General features: G+C 46.1%; 1 protein-coding gene across 2 annotated transcripts in view; it reads left to right on the top strand.

Moving 5' to 3' along the window:
* The window catches only part of PRKX (protein kinase X-linked), a 71,648-nt gene extending 65,964 nt beyond the window's left edge, over positions 1–5,684 (top strand). Inside the window, exon 9 of one of the 2 annotated variants that reach the window (XM_030306419.2) lies at positions 1,262–5,684. The gene's annotated coding sequence lies outside the window, so the exon portion shown is untranslated. The remainder of the gene's footprint in view (positions 1–1,261) is intronic. The other variant, XM_030306418.2, reaches the window with a different exon arrangement.
* The last annotated feature ends 18,008 nt before the right edge of the window (positions 5,685–23,692 follow it).

The raw sequence follows: 23,692 nt of genomic DNA, 5'->3' as shown, positions 1-23,692 counted from the left end.
TCTGTCATGTCTTGGAACCTGCGAAGGTCTCTGACTCTGTGTCTGTGGAATGTCTGAGTTTATGGCTTCTCACGTCAAGGCAAGAAAAATGATGTGAAGGAAGAGAGGCGACATATTGCCAGCGATATGCCTACGTGTTGACTTTCCTTGATTTTCGTATTTTTTTTAAAGTTTATTTATTCTGAGATAGAGAGAGAGAGAGAGAGAGAGAGAGAACATAAGCAGAGGCAGAGGCAGAGAGCAGGCGAATCCCAGGTAGGGTGCGAGCTGACAGTGTAGAGCCCAACGTGGGGCTTGATCCCTGAGATCATGACCTGAGCCGAAATCAACAGTCAGACACTTGACTGACTGAGCCATTCGGGCGCCCCAACGTTTTAATCTGTCTCCATCATTTTGCACACGGGGTGGAACAGAGATCCGGCATTTTCCGCGCTCAGTCATCAGGGGTGAGTCTCCGTGCAGGAAGGTATTTTTTCGGGAAACGAAATGGTCTGCCACGGATGAGAGGCAGGCTCAGGGTGAATACTGCCCTCCAGAGCTGACTGATAACTGTATGTCTTAACTGTTCATCTTTGCGAGTGCCTTCTCCATGTTTTTTAGACCAAGGAAGACGATGTTAGGACAGCTGGAAGGGAGATACCTTACACTTGAGCTTTTATTTGACCTCAGAATAAAATGTGTTCTGTCTAACTAGAAGGTTCTATGGTGAAGCCCATCGAGACAGGATCGAGATTTGCTTGTGAAATCCATGTGATCTATATGCATGACACCATCATACCACATTTGAGACCCACCTTTAAAAGAATGCTTAGTTTGGGGGCCCCTGGGGGGCTCAGTCGGTTCAGTGTCTGACTTTAGCTCAGGTCATGATCTCACCGCTTGTGGGTTCAAGCCCCGCGTCGGGCTCTATGCTGACAGCTCGGAGCCTGGAGCCTGCTTCGGATTCTGTGTGTGTCTCTCTCTCTGCCCCTCCTTGTCTCACGTTCTCTCCTCTCTCTCTCTCTCTCTCTCTCTCTCTCAAAAATAAACAGTAAAAAATTTTTTTATAAAAAGACTGTTTAGTTTTGTTGTGTTTTGTGTTATTAAGCATCTCACACCCCTTACGATCCCTGCTTGTGGATGTTTGGAATAAGAATTTCATTGAAAAAGTTTCCTCCTGTGTGTGCGTATCGTTGAGTTCCTTTTGAGTTATTGCTGTTATTACAAAATTGACCCCGTTATTTTGCAAACTAACCAAATCCTTTATCTTGTCTCCTGGGAGAAACAGGACGATTTGAACCTGCCGGGGACACTGATTGCTCAGAAGAAGGGTCGTCTACGCGGGATAAGGACGTTTCCGTATTTCTATATATCTGGATGTATATAAAGAGCCTGGACACCCGTAGAAAGTCATGGACCTGGCCTTATTTAAACAACTGGAAATCTACTGCACAGTAGGAACTTTTGGAAAATTGTTTGGTTGTAGATTTTGTCTTCTCTCTTAGTGCGATGAACCTACTGTGATATCTCGGTTTTCCTCCCAGACTTCACTTTATGAGTTTGAACTCAACGTGTTCCGCCGTCACCACAGATGGCGTGCGTGTGCGTGTGTGCGCGTGTGTAAAAAGACTGTATGAGTGGCGTGCAAATCGTGCGTTGATGTCCATGTTCGTACTTGGCACAGCCTGTGATTTTTATTTTTCGAGTTGCTCTTTCAAGAATCTGTTTCCTTGGGGACAAAACCTAAAACGGATACGGTGTGTGCATTTTGTGTCGTCTTCTGTGCATTTCGTAGGTTGTGAAGAAAATTTCGTGTGGTGGGTCCGCGTCTCTTGTCTTTAGTGCGTCATACCTGGTGACGTTAGCTCTTGAAACCAGAAGGGCAGAGACACATCTAGCAACACGGTGAAAAGGCAGATGTGGAGTGGTCCACACTGAGCGTGTTGCTAGATGTGGTTCTTCCCAGGACACGGGACGCGCAAAGATGTCCTCGGGGTCCGTGCTGTCCGTGATCCATGACCTTCTGCCCTGTGTTTCCGCTTCCTGATTCTGAACTTTGCTGTACGGACCTCACGGGATTGCCCGTTCCCCCCTGGCTGTGAGTGTTCTGGAAACGCAGAGCTCCTCACCTCTGTCCGTGTGACTGGTCGTAGGGCTCAACCAGGACCTTCTGCTGCAGGGATGTCTGTGCACTTAACTAGTAGGTTCCAGAGCCTAGGGCGACGCCAGGAGGACACCTCCACAGACGTCCAAGACCCCTCTGTACCCTTCCTTTCTTCCCATGCTCGCCTGGAAACATCCGTGTCCTCGGGCAGCCAGGAGGGGAGCTGCGCATACCCTGGGAGGTGTGTTGGAGAACTTGGGTGTGGGGCGAGGGTCGCCTGAGGACCCTCTCAAGGTTTCTGCAGCTCAGGTGTTCTTGACTCACCTGCTGGGTCTGCACCATCGGAGACACTTTTCCAGTGCTGCGCTTGCGAAAGCCTTTTCTGTGCATGGAACCAGTCTTCTCATTTTTTTTTAATGTTTATTTATTTTTGAGAGATCAAGTGTGAGCGGGGTAGGGGCAGAGAGGGGGAGACAGAATCCGAAGGAGGCTCCAGGCTCTGAGCTGTCAGCACAGAGCCCGAGGTGGGGCTCGAACCCACGAACCGTGGGATCATGACCTGAACTGAATTGGGACGCTTAGCCGACTGAGCCACCCAGGCGCCCCCTCCGACCTCTTCTACAGCTACATCTTCAGGTATAACGACCTGCCCTGTGGGGAAGTCAGGCATTTTTCTGAAGCAGCAAAGTGTCAGAGGCCATGCAGTGGTCTTTCAGGTCCGGCCAGATGCCACTCACACGCCCAGGAGGCCGGGGCTGTTGGTACTTGAATGTAGAGTGAACAGCACATAAAAAAGCTTTTAAAAGACCGTGAAATTCAAGGCGTCCAGCGTGTCCCCCTTTCCCGTAAATGACCTGCTCTTCAGGTAGACCTCCGATGAGAAGGTCAGAGTGAGTACAAGATTTAGCAAAATAAACTCTTTATAATGACGAACTCGACAATTCTTTTCAAAGGGTGTTTCAAAGCGGTGCTTTCAGTCTGTGCTGAGCGATCCCCATCCTATTTGGACAAAGGAGAGGGTCCAGAATGGGCCACACATCCAGTGGATTCTAAACTATTTCACCATTGAATGTTCCAAAACGGAATCAACAAAGTCACTTTGTACGCTCCGATATAAACCCACAAGGGAGAGCAGAGATCTCGCCTTCTCTGACGTATAAAAATAAATTATTATTATTATTATTTTGGAACTTTGTGCTTAAGAAAAATAAAAATAAATGAAACACCTTTCTTGAACACGATGAAACATTGTGCGGAGATACATGGACCCATACGCCTATTTTTGGGTTTCGTGCTCACCGTCCCGGATTTAATATCTGGCATGAAAATTGCATCAAGATAGCACGGAACGCATTGCCTTAATTTTGGACAGATACGTACACACACAAAAACAACCCAACGTTGGAACGCTTGGACCACACGGTTCTTTAAAAACATTGTCATCCGCCATCAGCCATGCAAAGCAAATTAAAAATTAAAAGGAATTCCAAGAATACCAGATGGTGTTAAGCTCAGTCTTGCCATTTCAATATTCCAGGTGGCACAAGCCATGTGTTAACTGCCCGTGGCTGGGCTGTAAATGAAGCAGGGTGATGTCATACAAACACTGGCTTAATCAAAATGAGTCCCAACCCCCGGGACCGTCACTATATATAACTGAAAAATAGTTTACTTGGTGGGGGGCACTCTCAAATCTTCAGGGATCATATCAAATATCCGTGTGCAAAAAAAAAAAAAAAAAAAAAAAAGCCGTGAAAAAACATCATGGAAATGTTCGCAAAATTCGCACCAGAAACAAAACTGTACAGTCCTTTTGTCCTATGCAATTTTATGACTTGGCAATATTTTCTGAAATACAAACACCGTTAAAAAAGCATCCTCAGGAAATGAATATTTTGCAAAGAAGTACGTAGGGGTGGGTGTCGTTTTTTTTTCTTTTTTTTTTTTCTTTTTCCTAAGGGGATGGGCACCAGCCCGCCTGGATACACGTCTTCAAAACTGAGAAGGTGATAAAGTCGCAACTGGCCGTAACCGCATATCCTACATGTTGTTGGACGACATCCAGCCCCTTCTTGCAGAACACGGGTGGGAACCCTCCGTGTCGTGCACAGGTCTGTTGAGGCAAGGGCCACATCGTGGTTTCTGAGGCTGGAGTCAAGACGCGTCGAAAGAGAGCCCAACTCAACGTGTCAGCCGCGTGCCCCGCTCACACCATCGTGAGGCTCTCACATCGCTCTCCCCACCCCTGCCCAGCCACCTGTGAGTAAGCATCTGCTGCCCTGCTGTGTTTCACTCTCTCCGCTCTACTCAAAGGCTCCCGTGGGTGTTCCCACCCCCAGAATCCCCAGTACCCCAGTCGCGTCATGTGGGACGCATTGGCCCTTTCTCCGTATGACCTGAGTTGCCTCCGGATTTTGGACCACTTTAACTGTGAAAATATGAATCCGTGCCCTCACCTAAAGACCCCAGCGCCCCACCCCGTGGGTCCCCAGGGCTGCCCCCGCCCTGGGAGCGCGTCACGCCGAGTCCCGTCCCACAATGACTTCAAAGTTGTCATCCCACCTACGTGGTTATCATAGTGTGGGAGAAATACTCGGTTGGATTTTGTTTTTCCAGCCAGTTGATTTTATATCCGGAAACAAATAGGTTCACAGAAGCCCGTGATGGCTCCCACAGCAGGGATCCCGGCATGGGAGGCTTGAGTTCTTTTCCCGGAGGTCCGTCCACCGAGTGTGGGTTTCGTCGGCGTGGGGCCAGTCCTGTGTGCCGTGTGTCCCGTTTTCTCACGGAGGTGAGAAGATCCTTCTCATGATGCCGCCTTCAGGGGGCGACATCCACCTACCAAAACCAAGAAGACAAGCACACGACCGCTGGTGTTAATGATGCGTGTGGGCAGTTTGGTGTGTGTGTGTGTGCGTGTCTGTGTGTGTGCGTGTCTCAGTGGCGGTGGAGGGCAGGACATGAGTTTTCACCAAGCGTTGCGTGTTCCTATGGAGTCTGCTTTTCGCATCCCAGGGAACAGACCTTCACAGTAGAAAGCAAGTCCTGTGTTACAGTTCCCTATAAATTACTGTGTTGTAACCCGTTCTGTTGCACTACCATGGGATCTTCCGTGGTCGGCCCCTGTGTTTAGAGTAACGGAGAGAAAGTGTCGTTCCGTGGGTGCTTTAGCGGGTGGGAGCTGTGGCCTTCTGACGCTCAGCGCGCCTTGCGCTCTGAGATGGCTTTTCAGCTCTGGGTGACGACTGTAGCTTCCTTCTCTCTTGCGCTGCGCTTAACGGGGCCACCTGGCTGGGTCGCCCGCGCATCGCGGGGTCCCCGTGGCGGTCCAGCGGGGTGGCCGCAGACACGAGACGGAGTGCCTTTGCGGGTGCGGTGCGCCCCGGCGAGCCAGCACGGGGATTCCTGGGTGGGGGTGGGGAGGGTCATCGCAGCTTCCCACGTGGAGAAAGAAAATAGCCTGTCGCTAATCCTTTCAAATCTTGCACAATGAAAATCACTGTGATTTGTATATATACCCTAGGAAAATTTTACTGCTGCCTAATTTATGTAATAATACTATTCATTCCAGGATTGTTTAATAAAACTTTGTATCTTTTAAGGAGTCTGCTTCTGGTCTGCTTTTTCCAGTTACAGAATAAGCTTTTTTTTTTTTTTAAATTTTTTTTTCAATGTTTATTTATTTTTGGGACAGAGAGAGACAGAGCATGAACGGGGAAGGGGCAGAGAGAGAGAGGGAGACACAGAATCGGAAACAGGCTCCAGGCTCTGAGCCATCAGCCCAGAGCCCGACGCGGGGCTCGAACTCACGGACCGCGAGATCGTGACCTGAGCTGAAGTCGGACGTTTAACCGACTGCGCCACCCAGGCGCCCCTCAGAATAGGCTTTTCTATATTCATCTAGTTCGGGGCCAGCCCTGGCTCTTTTTCAACTCAACTTTTAATTTTTTTATTGAGGTATAATTGACATATGACACTATTTAGTTTCGGGTATACGACATAAAGATTGGGTGCCCACATATATTGCAGAAATGATCACCACAGTAGGTGTAGCCAACATCCATCACCACACATACTTAACAAACTTATTTTTCCTGTGTGGACAACTTTTAAATTCTGTTTTCTTAGCAACTTGCAAATACACGATACAGTATTATTGTATCATTTTTTTGCAAAGGACCAGATGCTAAATGTTTTCAGCATTACAGGGCACACTGTGTCTGTCAGCGAGCGCGAAAGCTTCCCTAGACAATATGTGTTCCAATAAAGTTTTATTAAAACAAAGCACTGTTCAGGGGCCGGATCTGTTGTTCAGGCCACGCTTTGCCAGATTCTTACCTGGTGCTTGAGAGTGACCGTGCACATTGCCTTTGCCGCTTGTTAAAAATGTGCCTCCGTCATCGTTATCAAGAAATACGTTATTTGATTGCACGTTCCCTCTACTCACGTGGCTTGACCCTTGCTGCTTGGTAAAAACATCCTGCCTTCATCACTGAAGCCCACTCGTGTATAGTTGATAACACTGATGTCACTTGCAGCCGGGGAGCAGAATGTCGCGACCAACTGACAGTCACACAGAAGCCTGTTTACCGGGTGACCAAGCTTGTGCACCCCTCTCGTGGAGACCCCTTGGAAGAGGGAATCTTTCAGGGACAGGCAGGCCAATGTAGGCTCTGGTTCCACATCTTCCGGGCAGGGACTGTTCCAGAATTTCTGTAGAGTCACTGCATACTGTGTTCATGCAAGTCTCTTACCGTCCTTTTGCATTTTTGTGAGAAGGATCCGATAACCTTGTCCCCAGAATGTTAAGGAAAACTTAGGCGCTTCTGTGTCACATCTCTTTTATCCATTCATTCATCGTTTCCATATCTTGGTTGTTGTGAGTAAATAGTGCAGCAGTGAACAGAGCTGTGCACACATTTCTTTGAGATGCCGATCGAAACTACAGTGAGCTATCACGTCCCCTTGTTAGAATGGCTCATCAAAAAGACAAGACGTAACCAGCGTTGGCGAGGGTATCGAGAAGTTGGAACCCTTGTGCGCTGCGGGTCGGAATGCCAACTGGTGTAGCCACTCTGGAAAATAGTAGGAAGGCTCCTTTATTTTTTTTTTTTTTAATTTTTTTTTCAACGTTTTATTTATTTTTGGGACAGAGAGAGACAGAGCATGAACGGGGGAGGGGCAGAGAGAGAGGGAGACACAGAATTGGAAACAGGCTCCAGGCTCCGAGCCATCAGCACAGAGCCTGATGCGGGGCTTGAACTCACGGACCGAGAGATCGTGACCTGGTTGAAGTCGGACGCTTAACCGACTGCGCCACCCAGGCGCCCCAGGAAGGCTCCTTTAAACGTTAAAGCATAGCCAGCAATCCCACTTCCGGGCACACATTATCATCTGGGACTTAAATACTGTGAACGATAGGATATGTGTCCACTTAGCAGAATTGAGCCTGAGAAAGACTAAGTCATTTTTTTGAGATCTCGCAGTTAATACGTCACGGAGCTCAGATTTATGCTACATCTGGTTCCTCCTCATTCCAGTGAACCATGTGACCCTTCCATAATAAAACTAACGAGACGTTCATTAAAGAGGCTAAGAACCAGATTCTCTGTGTTCCTTCTCCCGAAAACACTGGACGCTGGATAAAACTGTCAAATGCTCAAGACCTACAGTGACTGTGTTTATGCGAGAATTTGGCATTTGATGCTTTGTTTTGTTTTACACAGAAAACTACCATCTCCTTAAACCCCCACTCAGTCTGCCGGTCCCAGGGTTTATTTGAACAGGCACGTTTCCTTCCAGAAGTGCATGCGAGAAACGGTCTTGTAAACCCTGTGAACTTGGAAGCTGAGATAAGCTTTTATTTTTTTTCGATGGTGGTAAGAAACACATAATAGGAGATCGACCATCAACAAAATGTTCAGTCCACTTTACTGGGTTGCTAGGTATATGCACGGTGTGGGACAGTACATCTCCGAAAAATGTTCATCTTGCGTAACCCAGACCTCATACCCACCAAACAGCGACTCCCCATTTCCCTGTCTCTTCCCCAGCCAAAGACCAGCCGAGGCGGAGACCTGCCGGCCTTGAGTTTCATCCGAAACGATCTTCATTCTCAAGGACATCGCGGAGAAAAGACTCGGGCTTTTGTATCTCGTTATACACGTCTGGCTTCCAGCCCGGTGCAGACTCAGCTCTTACAGTCCCCTCGGGAGCAATGTCTCAGAAAGCCACTGGCCAAAGAACGAGTCTTAATAATGAATCAGAATTTGTGTGCAGGACGCTTAAAACCAGTGCCTTGGGAAAAGGGGGGAACCCCACAACGGGCAAGGTTTACAAAGTGGCATCAGTCCAGTAAGTGGGAAATGAACAAAGGTCAGAGATCTGAGCTCTTGGCGTTATAATGCCCTGGAAATACCCATTTTGCCGTGGACAGAGTTCGGCACGTGACAGAGTTTCTACACGTGACACTGTGCTCATCACATGTGTAGCCACCATGGGCCATCATACTGCCACTTTGTTCTCTGCATTTATGGGTCTGTTTCTGCTTTTTGGTTGCTTGTTTATTCATACGTGTGGCTTTTCAGATTCCACGTGTGAGTGAAATCATAGTGTTTGTCCTCCTAAGTCTGACTTACCTCACTTAATGTGATACCTTCTAGATCCATGTCTCAAATGGCAAGGTTTCATCCTTTTTGATGGCCGAGTAATGCTCCATTGTATATATAGACCACATCTTCTTTATCCGTTCATCCGTCGATGGACATTTGGGTTGCTTCTGTATCTTGGCTGTTGTAAATATTACAACAGCTGTAAACGTAGGCGTGCGTGTGTGTCTTTTTGAATTCGCGCTTTTCTTTTCTTTCTTGAATTAACGCTTTTGTTTTCTTTGGTTAAGTACTCAGTGGGGGAACTATTGGATCGTAGCGTAGTTCTATTTCTAACTTTCTGAGGAACCTCCATACTGTTTTCCACGGTGACTGCACCAGTTTGCATTCCCACCAACAGTGCATGAGGGGTCCTTTTTCTACACATCCTTGCCAACACTGGGTATTTCTTGTCTTTTTTTTAAATTTTAGCTACGGAATATAATCTTACACAGCCTTGGGGCTTAAGAGGCGATCCCATAAGCTGTGATTTTTCAGACCCTCACTGTGGCGTCTTTGGCAGAACTATCTGGAACTCACACACACACAAACCCAAACCTGAAACCAAAGGTGAGCAAGAAATACTGACTTGTGCTAATAATGTAGAAATGGTGTTCTCAAATGTGGCTTTATTAATGTGTAAATAGAACACTCTTTCATTTCAAATTTATTATTATTTATTTTTATTATTGTAATTATTATTTATTTTGAGAGAGTGAGAAAGACAGAGAGAGAAAGAGAGAGAGAGAATGCAAATAGGGGAGAGGGGCGTTGTGGGAAAGAGACAGAATCCCAAGCAGGCTCTACGTTCAGCGTGGAGCCCGACCTCAGGGCTCAATCCCATGACCCTGGGATCATGACCTGAGCCGAAAACAAAACTCGGACGCTCAGTGGACTGAACCACCCAGGCGCCCCTTTTTAGTACTAGTGGGGACCCAGCGAATTGAATGCATGACCCACGCTTCCGTCTTGGTCCGTGTTAGAAAAAACACTGACTCTCTTTACTTTTTCGTGTTAAATCAGAGCTTGGTATTGGCGATTGAAGGCAGGATCGAAAGCCAGCTGGGGTCGAGAAGAAACCTGTTGCTGTCTTTCCCATGACATCTGTGAATCAAGAGCTGGAATCCATTTTTTTTCCATTCCCATGATCCCACACGGCACACACCCACCTTCTGGCCGATATAGGAGCATTTTACAAGGCAGTTATTAATGGTCCGTCATTATGTAATATTTTCTTTTCCACAGCTCTGATTCTCAATCTCTATAAATTTATACTTTGACAGAAAACGGGTCCAACTTTTTTTTTTTTTTTTCCTTTTTGGTTGTTTCTGTTTTACAACTTTGGGTCAAAATTCCCATGGTCATTGGATATTGCCGTTACATTTTACAGTCTGCTTTGGGAATCTAGTTGGATGGACCTCCCTTCCTAATGGAGGTGGAATATCTTTGTCAGCTCTTGGCAGCTGGTGACGAGGCAGCCGGACCCTGCACGAACCTTTCCTAATTCTTGTGCACAATCTGCACAGGCGTCGGGAATTCTCGATACACTGGAGTGTTCTCTTTTCCAAGGAGAAAGAGGTACTGGGGATTTCCAGGCATTTCTCTTGACTGCTTCAGATCAGAGGTGTGGCTTCTGAGCCTTAAGAATCCAGCTTGTGCTGGGCGCCTGGGTGGCTCAGTCAGTGAAGCATCTGACTTTGGCTCGGGTCATGATCTCATGGTTCATGAGTTCGAGCCCCATGTTGAGCTCTGTGCTCACAGCTCGGAGCCTGGAGCCTGCTTCGGATTCTATGTCTCCCTCTGTCTTTGCCCCTTCCCCTGCTCATGCTGTCTCTCTCAAAGACAAATAATCATTAAAAGCATTAAAAAAAAAAAAAAAAGAATCCAGCTTGTCCTTGCCAGCAATGGAAGCCCCTCAAATACTCAACCATGTACCCTCTCTCAACCCCAGACTTTTATTTTCTTTCCTTGATCTATTTTCATTATTCCTGTTTTCTGTGCATGGGTCTTCTGAAAATCTGCTTCTGCACTTTGAGGAACATTCTTTAAGTAATGATGAAGCACACTCATTGTAGGGTTTTGGTACAGTAGCAGATTTTGTGGATAACCCACTTTTAAAAGGGGATAACCCACTTTTAAAAATCTTTGTTTTTTTGAGGTGTGCGTTGGCCCCCTCACCTTTGTAACATTGAATATTTAAAATTAATTGTGGTAAAACCTTGGTTTGTGAGCGTAATTCGTTCCAGAAACATGCTTGTAATCCAAAGTGCTTATAGATCAAAGCGAATTTCTTCATAATGGTGGAAACTCAGATGATTCGTTCCACAACCCAAAAATAGTCGTATAAAAATGATTACAATACTGTAATGTAATACCAAATAATAAAATACAAAATGAAAACAATAAGTTAACCTGCACTTTCCTTTGAACACCTTCGGGGCTGGTGTGAGGGAGACAAGAGAGAGGAGGGTTATTGTGTAGGACGACTTTCACTATCACTAATGGAATCACTTGTATCTATTGGCTCAATGGAATGTTTTTCTTTATGTGCAGCTTTAACAAGGAACCTATTCAGTGACACTTACCTTTGCGTCCTTTTGAGGATTTCTCAAAAATGTGACACTGCATTGACGATCGCCCACAATCCTGCAGTGACAGGGAGAGAGAGAGAGAGAGAGAGAACACCCATTGGCTCAGTTCTGATCATGTGCCATTCCGCATCAGGTACCACTTGTATTGTGAGACGTAACTCGTTTATCAGGTGAAAATTTATTAGAAATTTTTGCTTGTCTTGCGGAACACTCATTGAACAAGTTACTCGCAATCCAAGATTTTACCATCTTTGAACACTTTTAAGTATACTAATACATAGATAGCGTGATATTTAGTTAATGTGGTAAATATCCTATGTCTTAAACATAGCACAGGAATAAAACCTACTTAGCCATGCATAAATTCACACGACTGTCATCAGTGTCTACTCTGGTCATGGTTACGTCGACTTTACAGTTGTATTAAACTATATAAAAGTATAAGTGCCCTTTCTCTATTGTTTTTACTCAGACTGTCTATTTATAAAATATTCTTGGCTAATGAGACAGGCTGTGGTATTCTCATTAAGAAACCCTGGGGCTTCCTGATTTTAGTGTTACCTTTTCCTAGTTTTACCTCCAGATCTACCAACAACACCCCTTGTAACGTCGGCCCTGACTACACGGTTCATTCTTGGGCTTTTGGGGCCAGATCACTCTGGGGTGGGGCGTCCTATACACCATAAGGTGTTGAGCGGTGTCCCTAAGTTTCCACCCACCACATGCCAGTAGCATCCCCCTCCTTTCCAGTAGTGACCACCCAAAATGTCCTCAGATGTCTCCTGGAGGTAAAATCACCCCGGGTTCGAAACCACAGTCTTAAAGAGTATTTTGATGTCAGGGACCATTGAAGGGTTGCTAACAAAGAAAGCAAAGAGGAAAACAAGACCTCAGTGACCAGCTTCATTTAAACGCTTACAACGTGATTGATCCTGGTGCCCAAGCAAGAGCCTGAATCACCACACTTGGAAAGCTCGGATGCGTCTCACCAACGCATCAAACCAGGAGTGTGAGCTCGCCTTGTGCAGTCTTCCAGTTGGATCCAAACCAGTTCACGCAACCAGAGGTCCGCCCACCGAGACAGACAGAAAGAACCTAACAAAGGGAGGAAGGAGCTGTTGAAGATGCCCATGTGGGGTGTGCATTTTGCTGTGGGGTGTGCAAAGGCATTTTTTCATGGATTCTCTTTCCTACTTCTGACTCTGTCTTGGAGTTTCTCCTGAACGTCACCAACGTTTGATCCCCTGCAAAGACAAAAATATTTAAACGAGCAGTGTGGGGAATCGTAAGCAGACGGAGACGTGCTGGGTGGTTGGAGGAACCCTGGACGCTGATTCAGAGACCTGGGTTCGAGTCCAGGTTATGTGTTTACCTGGAGCCAAGATGGCGGCCAACCTAGATGCACTGTGCTCCCATTTACTCATTAGTGATGCTTGCTCTTCTCCTGCATCTCTGTCTGCATAACACCACACAGTGGCTCCCCGTTGCACCGCGAGCAAAGACAGCATCCTCACAATGTGTGCAAAGCCGCCCACGCTCTGCCGTCCGGCACGTATGACTCTGTGTCTTCTCTGCTCACTCGGTTCCGGATGCCCTGGCCCCTTTGCTGATTTAGAACATCCCTACAGCAACGCCTGCCACAGGACTTTTGCCTGGCCCCATTTCTGTCTTTCCCGAGTCTGTCTTCTCCCTGTGTATACAAGAGTCCCCTTGTTGGACATTCCTGCTTCCCGGGATACCCGAGTCTGACTCAAGACTCTGTGTTTGCTTCCGTGAGTCTGTCAACCCGATAGATAGCTTCTCTTTTCCAGCACGACGTGCTCTCCCATGGAGTCACGATGTGGAACACACGTTATAAAGAAATCATTATACATCACTCTACACCATCCATTCACCTTGTGAACTTAGCCCCTGATCCCCTAGGGAAGGTCTTGCCTGTTATTTTAGGTTATGAATGCCAAATAAAACTTTCATTAATTTCATGTTTCACTGGTGGCCACTTTATATTTTGAGTACGGTGTGTGTGTTAACGTTGGGAGGTGTGGTAGCCAATGTGGGCCCACCGTATTTCTAGAATATTTGAAAATACACGAGCACATCTTCTAAAGTACGTTATTGTCCACTTGCTGTGAATAGCCAGGAGGTTACAGTGGACGGTAATTCTTGGGTCCGAGTAGAAGCCGATGGTAGCATATTAATTTATTGTAGTAGTTTATTAATTTATTATAATCATGATAGTATCTTAATTTATGACCTATAGCATTATAATGCTGATAGTATATTAATTTGTTTACGAGGTCTTAGGCAGTGGTGTTGCCTGAGTCACTTCTCCCGGGGAAAATAATGCTGACAGGGGCCTGGGTGGCTCAGTCCATGAAGCATCTGACTTCAGCTCAGGTCATGATCTCGTGGTTCTGTGGGTTCGAGCCCCGCGTTGGGCTCTGTGCTGACAGCACGGATCCTGCGTGGGATTTAAAACAATTTTTTTTGCCAGTTTTGTAGGCAAAAAGTACTATTTCACCTTGATGTGTGACTTTTTAAAAACTTTCTGGGATTTTAATTTATTTTCATTAAAAGTTTTTTTCAACGTTTATTTTTGAGAGAGAGAGAGAGAGAGAGAGAGAGACAGAGCAGGGGAGGGGCAGAGAGAGGGGGAAACACAGAATCTGAAGCAGGCTCCAGGCTCTGAGCTGTCAGCACAGAGCCCGACATGGAGCTCAAACTCACGAACCGTGAGATCATGACCTGAGCCAGCTCAGTTGTGGCATTTTTTAAGTGAACTATATTGACCGTCTCTTCTATGTTACTTTCTACATGCTGCTTTTCAGTGGGTGAGATATTTATTTATGTTTTCTGCCCCTTCTGTTACGTTTTCTTAATGATTTACATCTGCAAGACACGTACGAACAAGGTACGACATCGGTACTCTTGAATTTTCTTGCCGGGGACGCACCTCGCTTACCGAAACAAAGGGCAGCGAAAATTTCTCTGCAGTGGGATTATCAGACCGTTTGTTTTGTTTTGAGTGTTCTCAATGCAAAGTACTAAGAAACTAACCAAAATAAGAGAAAAGTGGCTTTGGACATAACCATCAACTAAATCTTGAAAGGGAGAAAAAAGCTCAAAAGATAAAGAAACAAAATGGATAAACGTCTGTTTTGTGTCAGGAGAAGATTTCTAAGACCTACCGACATGTAAAAAGCGATTTGCCAAATTCGGAGTACGGCGTGACTGCTTCTGGGGTAAAAAGGACGCCCCCTGGGGGAACTATATACATCTGTCAGTGTGCATTTGTGGGACCCGCATCCAAAAGAAAGTTCTGGAAGCCTAGCCAGGAAGCATGTGGCAATGGTGGGAAATGGAGGCAGATTGTCCAGAGCAACTTGGAATGGGTTCTCCGCCGTTGCCCTGTAGTTTGGGTTTCGACAACAAAGCTCATGTTTAAATACCACCACCGTGTTGTGGGCGAGTGCGGCCCCCTGGACAGACAGACCCCTTCTCTCTGGGGCATTTCCAGAGGCAGCCTCGGTGGGCCGTGTCACAGCAGAGGCACAGACTTGTGTTAGGCATGACAGGCATGCACAAGAAAGCAAATCCTCAGGAGACCATACATCACAGTTCTTAGAAATAGGTAAAGGATGCCCTTTCAGAGTAATTGGAAAATTACCGTTATGCAAACGTTCAGTCTAAATAATGAGGCATTCCCAGTATACACTGCACAGTATCCCCCTTCCCCCATCAACTAGGTAACTACAGGTTATCAGGAACAATGTACTTTTTAATTTTTGGCTCATTAGAGGGAGAATGGTGATTATTTTTGTACGTTTTCATGGTTTCTTTCTTTTTTAAAAAAAATAGGGGTATCCCATCTAACGGCTGCTCGTTAGTTTCCTACAAGCCTCAAGCCAGATCATTTCAGAGTCTATTTTGGGGTTATAGTGTGGTGCCTGCAGCATCGGAAAAACGCAGATGTTTTAATGTATTGCAGGAAGTTGCCAAAAGTCGAAAGCACCTTTCCTTTGTAAAAATATATTTCGGTGCGGGCAGCCTTGGCTGGCTCAGTCAATACAACATGTGTGTATGAATCTCAGGGTCGTGAGTTGAAGCCCCAAGTTGGGCGTGGAGCCTACTTAAAATGAAAAATAAATAATAAATCAATACAATGAATTCAAACATCTGTTTCAGTACCACAGCAAGTCTTCACGCGTTAAGAGATGGGTTGTTATTTTTGTCGTGTTTGGGCCACGCAACAGAGACCGGAGGGAAAAATCAACTCTGGTTCCGGCTTCAATGTGTTATGCCTGGTATACCTCCTCCAAATAAGGGTAAGGACCGTGTTCAAGTGTAGAAAACAACAGACAAGGAAAGGTAAAACCCCACTGTGAGTTTATGTTACGTGACAGATGAGAATATCAGGCTTTCACGGGGCCACTGTGTAGCAAGAGGGAGGTGTCAACATTTCTATTTTTATTAGTCCAGTTGAACTATTTAACAGTGCGGGACACCATTAGCACACCTTGAAATGGGCATTTAGCAGCACACAGAATGGGCTGAGCCTCATGCGGGACAGCCCATGAGAGCATCTGTGATTTGTCATTTAAAACAATTTTTTTTAATGTTTATTTTTGAGAGTGAGACACACACACCGAGCATGAGCAGGGGAGGGGCAGAGAGAGAGGGAGACACAGAATCGGAAGCAGGCTCCAGGCTCCGAGCTGTCAGCACAGAGCCAGACACGGGGCTTGAACTCATGAAGAACTTTGGGCTCATGACCTGAGCCGAAGTCGGACGCTTAACCGACCGAGCCACCCAGGTGCCTCTGTGCTTTGTCATTTTTCACGAGGGACAATGCCTTCGTTACTGGAATTCTCTTCTTCCCCATTCATTCATCAAGACCAGAGGTCAGGCACAGTGACCACAACCGTGATTATGGGAAGAACACAGGATGCGTGTGGCCCCATAGACGATGCTGCTCTTACGAGTTTTCTGTAGCTAATTGTGAAAGTGTTTGCTGTTGCCAGGAGACGGTTGAGCGAACTCCCCCATCCCGGCTGCTAGGAAAACATGATGTAAATAAATAATGTCGCCATCAACAGTAGATCCTATAATGATTTATAATGTCTGTTCAATGTCGGCTTTCCAGCGAAGAAGGCAAGAACCATATTTCTTGCATTAATGATGATGTACTTAGCGAGTCGCATGCACACACTGCAGAACTACACTGAAAGTAATTCCATTTCTGTTTGGACCCAAGAAGGACATTGGGAACGACTGATCTAGCTCTGATTTTCTCCTGCCTGGGGTCAGGCTGACCTCTGGCCGCGTTTGTTCCTCAGATACGTCTCCTCTGTGAATGGGTGGCCATGCCAACCAGGCTCCGTGGGGACGAGGTGCTCTCCAAATTCCTCTCTCTCCCATCATCCTGCAGGAACCTCTCTGGTAGGGACGGTTGTCGGCCATGTTTTCTCCAGATCACATGGGTCTCTAGCTCAAGTGCTCCAGACTACCCAGAATCCAGAATAGCCCCCCAGCGTCCAGAGTATCCGTAACAACCAGAGCCCCCAGAGGGCTCCTTGCCTACTTACCCCCTCCCCGGTAACCAGCCCCCGCTCTGCAAAAAAGCAGGGGCTTTGGACGTTCATGAGGAGGGCAAGCTTTCTAGAACTTGATTCAAGGAGAAACCATTGATTCTTGAATATTCTAGGAGACGCTGCTTTGTATTTTTTTGTAACAATGAGTACTTGCAACCTCTTCGTGTTCACCCTGTCTGTAATGTCTCAAGGCCCATGATGGTGCTGGGAAGCAGGGAAACCCCCTTTATCCCCTCACAGAGAAAGAAAAGCCAAGGGAACAGAAAGCAGGGATGAGTTAAGAAAGGAGGTCTCAGGCTCCCTGGGTGGCTCCGTTGGTTAAGTGTCCGACTACTGATTTCAGCTCAGGTCATGATCTCACGGTTCATGAGTTCAAATTAAAAAAAAAAAATTTCAATGCTTATTTATTTTTGAGAGCGAGAGACAGAGAGTGAGTAGGGGAGGGGCAGAGAGGGAGGGAGACACACAATCCAAAGCAGGCTCCAGGAACTGTCAGCACAGAGCCTGACGTGGGGCTCGAACTCACAAACCGTGAGATCATGACCTGAACCAAAGTCGGACGCTCATCCAACTGAGCCACCCAGGTGCCCTTCACAGTTTATGAGTTCAAACCTTGCATCAGGCTCTGTGCTGACAGCGTGGAACCTGCTTGGGATTCTCTCTCTCTCTCTCTCTCTCTCTCTCTCTCTCTCCCTCACCCTCTCTGCCCCTCCCTTGCTCTCTCTCTCTCTCGAAAATAAATAAATTAACTAAAAAAGTAGGTATCATGAGTACAGGGCTTGACTTAGGTACAAACACATAGGACAACCATTTGCCGCCTTAGGAGATTTTTGTTTTGTTTTGCCCCTTTTGCCTTTGTGGGCTTTATCCCAGACAGTTTCCATGGCTGAGCATCAAATTGCACAATGAGAGGGTCACACGTTTGGTGACTGGTGCGGACTTCTAATCCTGCAGAAACGTCTGGAGCAAATTGCCCCTGGTGGACAGTGACGTAGACTTAAGACAACATAAGGTCTGATTTGCAAAAGTGGCTACAGAAGGACCATGTTTAAATGTTCCTCCTACATCAAGATGGTATTATTATACTAACACCTGCTACTTAAAAACAAAAGCACTAGTTTCTGCTCGTAATGGTAGCTTTGCCAGATAAAATATAGGAGGCTCGGTTAAACTTGAGTTTGGGGTAAATGATGAATAATTTTATTTATTTTTATTTTTATTTTTAACGTTTATTTATTTTTGAGACAGAGAGAGACAGAGCATGAACAGGGGAGGGGCAGAGAGAGAGGGAGACACAGAATCTGCAACGGGCTCCAGGCTCTGAGCTGTCAGCACAGAGCCCGACGCAGGGCTCGAACTCACTGGCCATGAGATCATGACCCGAGCCGGAGTTGGACGCTTAACTAACTGAGCCAATGATGAATAATTTTAAAGTACCAGCATGTCCCACATTTGCATGGGACATACTTATCCTTTAAAAGTTACTCATTTAAGACAACTTATTTACTTAGACTTAACATAAGTAACTTTTAAGTATAAGTATGTCCCAAATTTCCTTGCAGCATACTTACACTGTAGAAATAGCTTGTTTTTATTTCCAACGTGGTTACTTATTCTTACAAATCATTCATTTTTGCCCCCTCCGTTCAAATGCAACTGGTTGATGTGTTAGTGGTAAGGGTAAGTGTGCATCCCGTATCCTCGTGTGCTAAACCATCAGCCATCGTCAAAGGACGATGTTACAAATTGTTTGTGACCGATGAAAAATCGTCCTGTGATCTCCACATGCTTTCACTCAAAAATCAGTCTAAATAGGATTGACTTAAAGAAAACAAATCTTAACAAATAAGAGAATGAGAGTCAGTCATTCCACCCAACATAGTTCTTTTGCTAACAACATGTAGAACTCTTCAGGTTGGCTTTTGTCCCAGAGTTGGCAAAGCTGTTCGCGTTACGGACAAGAAATTCAAGTGGGCTTGCATTTCTGCGACGGGGGCCGGGGGGGACATTGTCTGCTAGCATATCCTGCCGTCCACCAGGAGCACTGAACGATTCTGATGTTGTGTGCGGTAACTACGGAAAACATACTCTGTGCAATTTAGTAAATGTTTTATTATATTCCTATCAATTCAGGTTCTCACACTCATCTTGATGTTGCCGGGGACTTCAGTACTAATTTGTGTAGAAAAAATAAACATGAGACTCACTTCCTACTGTCTTTAAGGCTTTACAATAATAAGTAAACAGTTCATTCCTGGCCATCCCATATTTATACAGGTGGGCTTTATTTCCCTAGGCAAAGGAAAACATTTTGAATTAATAAATTTGCTGGCTTACCATGTGCTGTGACATTTTGTTTTGGTAAAACAATGACCTAGAAGGCAGAAGTCTATTGAATCCAAGTGTGGCCGACATGAGAGAGACGTACCGGCTTTAAATGAAGTTGTTTTTCCTGGAGACAAACTCAGTGTGTGCGAAATGTGCTTTGCACATGAACTGGTTGCAACAAATAACAATGTGTGCATCCACCGGGCAGTCATGACAAGTGGGTTTTTCCTGAGATTCTAGAAAAGGGAAAAGACAAGCCAGAGAATGTGTCTTCCAATGGTCACCACAAGACATCTGGATTGCATGGCTCCAAAACACAGAAGGAGTTTTAATGAACAAAAAGGAAAGTTTGGACCAGTAGTAATCTAAGGTACAGAGCCTCCATTGGGATACCTTAGATTTATGCTATTTTTGGAGCAGAGACCTGGGTTTTTAGAGTCATCACTTATAATACTTTATTGACATGTTGGGCCATGAACTATAGAACAGAAGTGAGTTATCGGAAGGCTCTTGACATGTTGGGCCATGAACTATAGAACAGAAGTGAGTTATCAGAAGGCTCATTAACGTGTGTCATGGCAGGAAAAGGAGGGAAGGAGAGAAGGAAGGAAGGAGGGAAGGAAGGAAGGAGAGAAGGAGGGAAGGAGGTAGGGTGGAAAGGAAGGAGAAAAGGATGGGATGAAGGAAAGAGTGAAGGAAGGAGGAAATGAAGAAAGGAGGTAAGGTGGGAAGGAAGGAGGGAAGGAGACAAGGATGGGAGGAAGGAAAGAGGGTAGGAAGGAAGGAGGGGAGGGAGGAAGGAGGTAAGGTAGGAGGGAAGGAGACAAGGGTGGGAAGAAGGAAAGAGGGAAGGAAGGAAAGAAGGATGGAAGGAAGGAAGGACAGAAGGAAGGGAGGAAGGAAGGAAGGAAAGAGGAGAGAAGGAAGGAAGGAGTGAAGGAAGGAGGGGGAGGGAAGGAGAGAAGGATGGTAGGAAGGAAGGAGGGAAGAAGGATGGCAGGAAGGAAAGAGTGAAAGAAGGAGGGAAGGTAGGAAGGAAGGAGAGAAGGAGGGGAGGAAGGAAAGTGAAGGAAGGAAGGAAGGAAGGAGAGAAGGAAGGAGGAAGGGAGATGAGAGGGACACTAACAGGTGACCAGATGGTTTAGTGTGCTAGAGAGACTTGTGTGTTGGTGACAGGTGTATACACAAGAGAGAAGAGACAAAATCAGTGAGTCCTACTGAGGAGGACTTGTGAGGTGTAGATGTGGGAGGGGTCACCTGCCCTAATTTCAGTGGATTTTACCTTCTTCTCTGGCCTTTCGTTTTCTGTCCATTGTTTTTCTGGTCGTGGACGATGCCATTGTGGCCAAGGCCATGCTTAAAAAAAACAAGCCACCCTCAAAACCTGTTGTGGGAGGAAGGTAATAGTATTACATCTCTCTGTTTTTTGGAAACAGTGTAAGGGAGAGAACACAAAGATTGGAGGTAGACGTGCTATGATCTCAGAATGATTTAAAAAAACTAAACAAGTCACGAGTTAATGGCTATTTTAGTAACAGTATGCGTGTTGTGTATTTCGTGTGTGTGGTTCTCCAGTACACGAGTATGAAGGGCTCCTCTCTGTATGAGAACACAACAGTTGAGGTCCAGCGGAATCGCATTTCCACAACCTCAGTGTCCGTAGAGAGGTGCTTGCTGATTGGGGGTGAGGGGTTTGTGGGAGGAAACTTTGGAGGAGTTAACCCCCCAACTCCCTACTTTTTGGTTGGATTGCTTGCGCTCTATCCAGAGCATTGCCTAAGGGACCAGTGGGCTGGGGCGGGATGCAAGGAAGGCTTTAAAAGGAGGTGATGCTCGGGCTTGGCCGAAAACGTAGCATCCACAGCAGCAACCGTTACACTCGTTACACTCCGCACGGTGTCCCACCCCAGAAGGACCCAGTCGTGGTGATGGGCCAACCGATAGTGCATCCTGATGCTGGCCCTTTGTCCTTTGCTTTGCCCCTTCCATTCTTCATGTCTGCCTACTGAGACCACATCCCGCAGCATTGTACCTACACATGGCTTTTGCCTCATGCCCTGCTTTTGGGGGACCCCACGGCTGTCATGAAGAAGACCATTGTTTCCCAAATTAATGTCTAATCTAAATATAATGCCCAAAAGGAGGCTGTTGAGCAATTGTGAAACTAATGTAAAAGACCCATGAAAAGAACACATCTGAGACAAGCCAGGTCCATCATGGGGGAGAATGGAAAGAGAGGATTTGTCCCACAGATAGGGTGTTCTTAAATGCCAAGCTGCAAGAACACGTAGGCACTGGGGGTGAGGGCAGCCCAAAGAAAAGTGGGATACAGGGGAGTTCCCCCAAATTAATGCCTTCTCGATACGGCCCTTAAAAAAAATTTTTTTTAATGTCTGTTTATTTTTGAGAGAGAGAGAACATGAGCAAGGGAGGGGCAGAGACTGGGAGTCACAGAATCTGAAGCAGGCTCCAGGCTCTGAGCTGTCAGTGTAGAGCCGGACACGGGGCTCGAACTCACAGACCGTGAGATCATGACCTGAGCTGAAGTTGGACGCTCAACCGACTGAGCCACCCAGACGCCCAAGAAACGTGTATTGGGGAAACTGGTTCACTATATGAAGGAAGACAAAACTGGGTCCCCACCGTCTCAGCATCTGCAAAGATGGATTACACACTTACATCTTGATGATCAAATAAAGTAAAAGGAAATGAAAAAGAGTATCTTTTTGGCCTAGGAGCGAGCAAAGATGTCTTGAACGGGATCCTGGAAGCAAAGATCATAAGGAAAAAACAGGAATTTTACTCCATTGAAATGAAGGCGTTGCATCAAAGGCATCATGGTCAAGTTTAATTGATGGTTGAAAGGATGGAAACAGTTACTTGCAATATCCAAATATTAAAAAAGGTAATTTTTTTTTGAGAGAGTGTGCAAGTAAGAGAGCAGTGGTAGAGAGAGAGAATCTCACAAGGGGCAGAGAAAGAGAGAGACAGAGGTGGAGAGAGGGAGAGAGAGAAAGAGAGAGAGAAGTGGGGGTTCATCCGGGGCTCATGTTTTTACCTGAAGTGGGGCTCCAGCTCACTTGAAGCAGGGCTTGTGCTCACCCGACATGGGACTCGAACTCACCAACTGTGAGATCATGACCTGAACCGATGTCAGATGCTTAATGACTGAGTCACCCAGATGCCCCCCAAAAAGGAATTCTTATCTAGAATATAGGCAGTACTCTTGCAAATGAACCCGATAAAAACCTGGAAACCCTATAGAAACAAAGAGGCAAAGTACAAGAACGAGCAATGCAGAGAAAAAATGAGTAAACCCTGTTACCAAATGACTATTCATGATCAGGGAATTGCAAACTAAAGCAGCGGTGAGGGGAAGTTTCGTATGCATTGGGATTACACGCTACATAAAACAAGAACACACCTAGTTGTCTCCAGAGCATGAGAAAATGGCAGCTTTCCTGCCCTGATGGTGATGATCAATATTGCGGTTGCCATTCAGAGGAGCATTCTGGCCAGGCTTTAGATTTTTTGCCAAATAAAGTAGACAGCTCATGACCCAGCAATATCCCTTGTTAGGTATACAGCCTGGAGGAATTCATTCCCAAGTGCGTAAGTGACACGTCCAGCATGTTCCACGTGGCTTAGGAAATCAAGAGCAGCTTAGGTAGCCATGAACACGTGAAGTTCATAAAATGTGGTAGTCGCATGCCACGTGCAGATATACAACAGAATAGTCGGATATTTGGCAACATGATGGGGTCTTAAAAACATTCTGTTGAGTGTTTCAGAAACAGGATGAGATTTATAGCACTGTGCTATTTATATAAATGGAAAACACATCCTTGCAAGGCGGTGCAGCACGATGTCCTTTACAAGCCACAGGCATAGTTAAGGGCAGATGTTAGACAGATTGCACGGGCAGTGGAGTATGTGGATTGCTGGGCTGAGAGCAGGGACACGGGCGAAGGGGAAGACACACATTCACAAGGGGAGATCTTGCCTCTGGTGCTGGCGGCTGTAAGACCAATGATTAACTCACCTCTTTGGTACAGAGGTCTAAGTAAGAATATCAGCAACAAACAGATGAATAACTAGAACCTTGGCAGGAAAACATGTAAGAGTGAGGAAGCATGGAAAAACCAAGCAGATGTTGGAGGTTGAGACGCCATGATGGCTTTAGTTTAGGGTTTCCCCATTTGGCACAACACTGGGGACTGGATCATTCTTTATGGCAGGACGTCCTGGGCACTGAAGGCTGTTGAGCAGCGTGTCTGGTCTCCCCCAGGAGACACGAGTAGCATCCCCAGTTGTGCCATTTAAAAAACATCTCTTAAGCCTTGCCCCCATCCTCTGGAAGAGGGGCCACCGCCACTCCCATTGAAGATGGCTTATGGAAGGGAAAGCAAGATGGCACACTAGAAGAGGTTGTGGAAGAGGAAAGTAGGGTCG

Source organism: Lynx canadensis, chromosome X (genome assembly GCF_007474595.2).
Source record: "Lynx canadensis isolate LIC74 chromosome X, mLynCan4.pri.v2, whole genome shotgun sequence".
Classification (NCBI taxonomy): Eukaryota; Metazoa; Chordata; class Mammalia; order Carnivora; family Felidae; genus Lynx; species Lynx canadensis.
This window is presented reverse-complemented; position numbering and strand designations above follow the sequence as displayed.